The following is a 6922-nucleotide window of genomic DNA, read 5'->3' as shown; positions in this document are numbered from 1 at the left end:
CTTAGTCGATTTTTCATAAATTCTTAGAAAAACATATGTTAGGATGCTGCGAGATAAATGGGATGCTGCATGGAGATGAATCTTGATCTTCTTCATCTCCCATCTTAGTACAGCATCCCTACTTAAAGGCATCTCGGACTTAGTCGATTTTTCATAGATTCTTAGAAAAACATATGGTAGGATGCTGCGAGATGAATGGGATGCTGCATGGAGATGAATCTTGATCTTCTTCATCTCCCGTCTTAATACAGCATAACTACTTAAAGGCATCTCGGACTTAGTCGATTTTTCATAAATTCTAAGAAAAACCTATGTTAGGATGCTGGGAGATGTATGGGATGCTGCATTGAGATGAATCTTGATCTTCTTCATCTCCCATCTTAATACAGCATCCCTACTTAAAGGCATCTCGGACTTAGTCGATTTTTCATAAATTCTAAGAAAAACATATGTTAGGATGCTGCGAAATGAATGGGATGCCGCATGTAGCTGAATCTTGATCTTCTTCATCTCCCATCTTAATACAGCATCCCTACTTAAAGGCATCTCGGACTTAGTCGATTTTTCATAAATTCTAAGAAAAACATATGTTAGGATGCTGCGAGATGAATGGGATGCTGCATGTAGCTGAATCTTGATCTTCTTCATCTCCCATCTTAATACAGCATCCCTGCTTAAAGGCATCTCGGACTTAGTCGATTTTTCATAAATTCTAAGAAAAACATATGTTAGGATGCTGCGAGATAAATGGGATGCTGCATGGAAATGAATCTTGATCTTCTTCATCTCCCATCTTAATACAGCATCCCTGCTTAAAGGCATCTCGGACTTAGTCGATTTTTCATAAATTCATAGAAAAACATATGTTACGATGCTGCGAGATGAATGGGATGCTGCATGGAGATGAATCTTGATCTTCTTCATCTCCTGTCTTAATACAGCCTCCCTACTTAAAGGCATCTCGGACTTAGTCGATTTTTCATAAATTCTAAGAAATTCATATGTAAGGATGCTGCGAGATGAATGGGATGCTGCATGGAGATGAATCTTGATCTTCTTCATCTCCCATCTTAATACAGCATCCCTACTTAAAGGCATCTCGGACTTAGTCGATTTTTCATAAGTTCTAAGAAAAACATATGTTAGGATGCTGCGAGATAAATGGGATGCTGCATGGAGATAAATCTAGATCTTCACCATCTCCCATCTTAATACAGCATCCCTACTTAAAGGCATCTCGGACTTAGTCGATTTTTCATAAATTCATAGAAAAACATATGTTACGATGCTGCGAGATGAATGGGATGCTGCATGGAGATGAATCTTGATCTTCTTCATCTCCCATCTTAATACAGCCTCCCTACTTAAAGGCATCTCGGACTTAGTCGATTTTTCATAAATTCTAAGAAATTCATATGTTAGGATGCTGCGAGATGAATGGGATGCTGCATGGAGATGAAACTAGATCTTCTACATCTCCCATCTTAATTACAGCATCCCTTCTTAAAGGCATCTCGGACTTAGTCGATTTTTCATAAATTCTAAGAAATTCATATGTAAGGATGCTGGGAGATGAATGGGATGCTGCATGGAGATGAATCTTGATCTTATTCATCTCCCATCTTAATACAGCATCCCTACTTAAAGGCATCTTGGACTTAGTCGATTTTTCATAAATTCTAAGAAAAACATATGTTAGGATGCTGGGAGATGAATGGGATGCTGCATGGAGATGAATCTTGATCTTCTTCATCTCCCATCTTAATACAGCATCCCTACTTAAAGGCATCTTGGACTTAGTCGATTTTTCATAAATTCTAAGAAAAACATATGTTAGGATGCTGGGAGATGAATGGGATGCTGCATGGAGATAAATCTTGATCTTCTTCATCTCCCATCTTAATACAGTATCCCTACTTAAAGGCATCTCGGACTTAGTCGATTTTTCATAAATTCTAAGAAAAACATATGTTAGGATGCTGCGAGATGAATGGGATGCTGCATGGAGATGAATCTAGATCTTCTACATCTCCCATATCAATACAGCATACCTACTTAAAGGCATCTCGGACTTAGTCGATTTTTCATAAATTCTAAGAAAAGCATATGTTAGGATGCTGCGAGATGAATGGGATGCTGCATGGAGATGAATCTTGATCTTCCTCATCTCCCATCTCAATACAGCATCCCTGCTTAAAGGCATCACGGACTTAGTCGATTTTTCATACATTGTAAGAAAAACATATGTTAGGATGCTGCGAGATGAATGGGATGCTGGATGGAGATAAATCTTGATCTTCTTCATCTCCCATCTTAATGCAGCATCCCTTCTTAATGGCATCTCGGACTTAGTCGATTTTTCATAAATTCTAAGAAAAACATATGTTAGGATGCTGCGAGATGAATGGGATGCTGCATGGAGATGAATCTTGATCTTCTTCATCTCCCATCTTAATACAGCATCCCTACTTAAATGCTTCTCGGACTTAGTCGATTTTTCATAAATTCTAAGAAATTCATATGTTAGGATGCTGGGAGATGAATGGGATGCTGCATGGAGATGAATCTTGATCTTCTTCATCTCCCATCTTAATACAGCATCCCTACTTAGAGGCATCTCGGACTTAGTCGATTTTTCATAAATTCTAAGAAAAACATATGTTAGGATGCTGCGAGATAAATGGGATGCTGCATGGAGATGAATCTTGATCTTCATCATCTCCCATCTTAAAACAGCATCCCTTCTTAAAGGCATCTCGGACTTAGTCGATTTTTCATAAATTCCAAGAAAAACATATGTAAGGATGCTAGGAGATGAATGGGATGCTGCATTGAGATGAATCTTGATCTTCTTCATCTCGCATCTTAATACAGCATCCCTACTTAAGAGCATCTCGGACTTAGTCGATTTTTCATAAATTCTAAGAAATTCATATGTTAGGATGCTGCGAGATGAATGAGATGCTGCATGGAGATGAATCTTGATCTTCTTCATCTCCCATCTCAATACAGCATCCCTAGTTAAAGGCATCTCGGACTTAGTCGATTTTTCATAAATTCTAAGAAAAACATATGTAAGGATGCTGCGAGATGAATATGATGCTGCATGGAGATGAATCTTGATCTTCTTCATCTCGCATCTTAATACAGCATCCCTACTTAAGAGCATCTCGGACTTAGTCGATTTTTCATAAATTCTAAGAAATTCATATGTTAGGATTCTGGGAGATGAATGGGATGCTGCATGGAGATAAATCTTGATCTTCTTCATCTCCCATCTTAATACAGCATCCCTACTTAAAGGCATCTCGGACTTAGTCGATTTTTCATAAATACTAAGAAAAACATATGTTAGGATGCTGGGAGATGAATGGGATGCTGCATTGAGATGAATCTTGATCTTCTTCATCTCTAATCGCAATACAGCATCCCTACTTGAAGGCATCTCGGACTGAGTCGATTTTTCATAAATTCTAAGAAAAACATATGTTAGGATGCTGCGAGATGAATGGGATGCTGCATGGAGATGAATCTTGATCTTCTTCATCTCCCATCTTAATACAGCATCCCTACTTGAAGGCATCTCGGACTTAGTCGATTTTTCATAAATTCTAAGAAAAACATATGTTAGGATGCTGGGAGATGAATGGGATGCTGCATGGAGATGAATCTTGATCTCCTACATCTCCCAACTCAATACAGCATCCCTACTTAAAGGCATTTCGGACTTAGTCGATTTTTCATAAATTCTAAGAAAAACATATGTTAGGATGCTGCGAGATGAATGGGATGCTGCATGGAGATGAATCTTGATCTTTTTTTGATCTCCCATCTTAATACAGCATCCCTACTTAAAGGCATCTCGGACTTAGTCGATTTTTCATAAATTCATAGAAATTCATATGTTAGGATGCTGCGAGATGAATGGGATGCTGCATGGAGATGAATCTTGATCTCCTACATCTCCCATCTCAATACAGCATCCCTACTTAGAGGCATCTCGGACTTAGTCGATTTTTCATAAATTCTAAGAAATTCATATGTTAGGATGCTGGGAGATGAATGGGATGCTGCATGGAGATGAATCTGGATCTCCTACATCTCCCATCTCAATACAGCATCCCTACTTAAAGGCATCTCGGACTTAGTCAATTTTTCATAAATTCTAAGAAATTCATATGTTAGGATGCTGGGAGATGAATAAGATGCTGCATGGAGATGAATCTTGATCTCCTACATCTCCCATCTCAATACAGCATCCCTACTTCAAGGCATCTCGGACTTAGTCGATTTTTCATAAATTCATAGAAATTCATATGTTAGGATGCTGCGAGATGAATAGGATGCTGCATGGAGATGAATCTGGATCTCCTACATCTCCCATCTTAATACAGCATCCCTACTTAAAGGCATCTCGGACTTAGTCGATTTTTCATAAATTCTAAGAAATTCATATGTTAGGATGCTGGGAGATAAATGGGATGCTGCATGGAGATGAATCTTGATCTCCTACATCTCTCATCTCAATACAGCATCCCTACTTAAAGGCATCTCGGACTTAGTCGATTTTTCATAAATTCTTAGAAATTCATATGTTTGGATGCTGCGAGATGAATGGGATGCTGCATGGAGATGAATCTTGATCTCCTACATCTCCCATCTTAATACAGCATCCCTACTTAAAGGCATCTCGGACTTAGTCGATTTTTCATAAATTCTTAGAAATTCATATGTTAGGATGCTGCGAGATGAATGGGATGCTGCATGGAGATGAATCTTGATCTCCTACATCTCCCATCTCAATACAGCATCCCTACTTAAAGGCATCTCGGACTTAGTCGATTTTTCATAAATTCATAGAAATTCATATGTTAGGATGCTGGGAGATGAATGGGATGCTGCATGGAGATGAATCTTGATCTCCTTCATCTCCCATCTTAATACAGCATCCCTACTTAAAGGCATCTCGGACTTAGTCGATTTTTCATAAATTCTAAGAAATTCATATGTTAGGATGCTGGGAGATGAATGGGATGCTGCATGGAGATGAATCTGGATCTCCTACATCTCCCATCTCAATACAGCATCCCTACTTAAAGGCATCTCGGACTTAGTCGATTTTTCATAAATTCATAGAAATTCATATGTTAGGATGCTGGGAGATGAATGGGATGCTGCATGGAGATGAATCTTGATCTCCTACATCTCTCATCTCAATACAGCATCCCTACTTAAAGCCATCTCGGACTTAGTCGATTTTTCATAAATTCATAGAAATTCATATGTTAGGATGCTGGGAGATGAATGGGATGCTGCATGGAGATGAATCTTGATCTCCTTCATCTCCCATCTTAATACAGCATCCCTACTTAAAGGCATCTCGGACTTAGTCGATTTTTCATAAATTCATAGAAATTCATATGTTAGGATGCTGGGAGATGAATGGGATGCTGCATGGAGATGAATCTGGATCTCCTACATCTCTCATCTCAATACAGCATCCCTACTTAAAGGCATCTCGGACTTAGTCGATTTTTCATAAATTCTAAGAAATTCATATGTTAGGATGCTGCGAGATGAATGGGATGCTGCATGGAGATGAATCTTGATCTTCTACATCTCCCATCTTAATACAGCATCCCTACGTAAAGGCATCTCGGACTTAGTCGATTTTTCATAACTTCTAAGTAAAACATATGTTAGGATGCTGCGAGATGAATGAGATGCTGCATGGAGATGAATATTGATCTTATTCATCTCCCATCTTATTACAGCATCCCTACTTAAAGGCATCTCGGACTTAGTCGATTTTTAATAAATTCTAAGAAAAACATATGTTTGGATGCTGCGAGATGAATGGGATGCTGCATGGAGATGAATCTTGATCTTCTTCATCTCCCGTCTTAATACAGCATCCCTACTTAAAGGCATCTCGGACTTAGTCGATTTTTCATAAATTCTAAGAAAAACATATGTTAGGATGCTGCGAGTTGAATGGGATGCTGCATTGAGATGAATCTTGATCTTCTTCATCTCCCATCTTAATACAGCATCCCTACTTAAAGGCATCTCGGACTTAGTCGATTTTTCATAAATTCTAAGAAAAACATATGTTAGGATGCTGGGAGATGAATGGGATGCTGCATGGAGATAAATCTAGATCTTCTCCATCTCCCATCTTAATACAGCATCCCTACTTAAAGGCATCTCGGACTTAGTCGATTTTTCATAAATTCATAGAAAAACATATGTTACGATGCTGCGAGATAAATGGGATGCTGCATGGAGATGAATCTTGATCTTCTTCATCTCCTGTCTTAATACAGCCTCCCTACTTAAAGGCATCTCGGACTTAGTCGATTTTTCATAAATTCTAAGAAATTCATATGTAAGGATGCTGCGAGATGAATGGGATGCTGCATGGAGATGAAACTAGATCTTCTACATCTCCCATCTTAATTACAGCATCCCTTCTTAAAGGCATCTCGGACTTAGTCGATTTTTCATAAATTCTAAGAAATTCATATGTAAGGATGCTGGGAGATGAATGGGATGCTGCATGGAGATGGATCTTGATCTTCTTCATCTCCCATCTTAATACAGCATCCCTACGTAAGGGCATCTCGGACTTAGTCTATTTTTCATAAATCCTAAGAAAAACATATGTTAGGATGCTGGGAGATGAATGGGATGCTGCATGGAGATGAATCTTGATCTTCTTCATCTCCCATCTTAATACAGCATCCCTACTTAAAGGCATCTTGGACTTAGTCGATTTTTCATAAATTCTAAGAAAAACATATGTTAGGATGCTGGGAGATGAATGGGATGCTGCATGGAGATAAATCTTGATCTTCTTCATCTCCCATCTTAATACAGTATCCCTACTTAAAGGCATCTCGGACTTAGTCGATTTTTCATA

Source organism: Anopheles coustani, assembly GCF_943734705.1.
Source record: "Anopheles coustani chromosome X unlocalized genomic scaffold, idAnoCousDA_361_x.2 X_unloc_24, whole genome shotgun sequence".
Lineage (NCBI taxonomy): Eukaryota > Metazoa > Arthropoda > Insecta > Diptera > Culicidae > Anopheles > Anopheles coustani.
The sequence above is the reverse complement of the archived record's forward strand: the minus strand, read 5'-3'. Positions refer to the sequence as shown.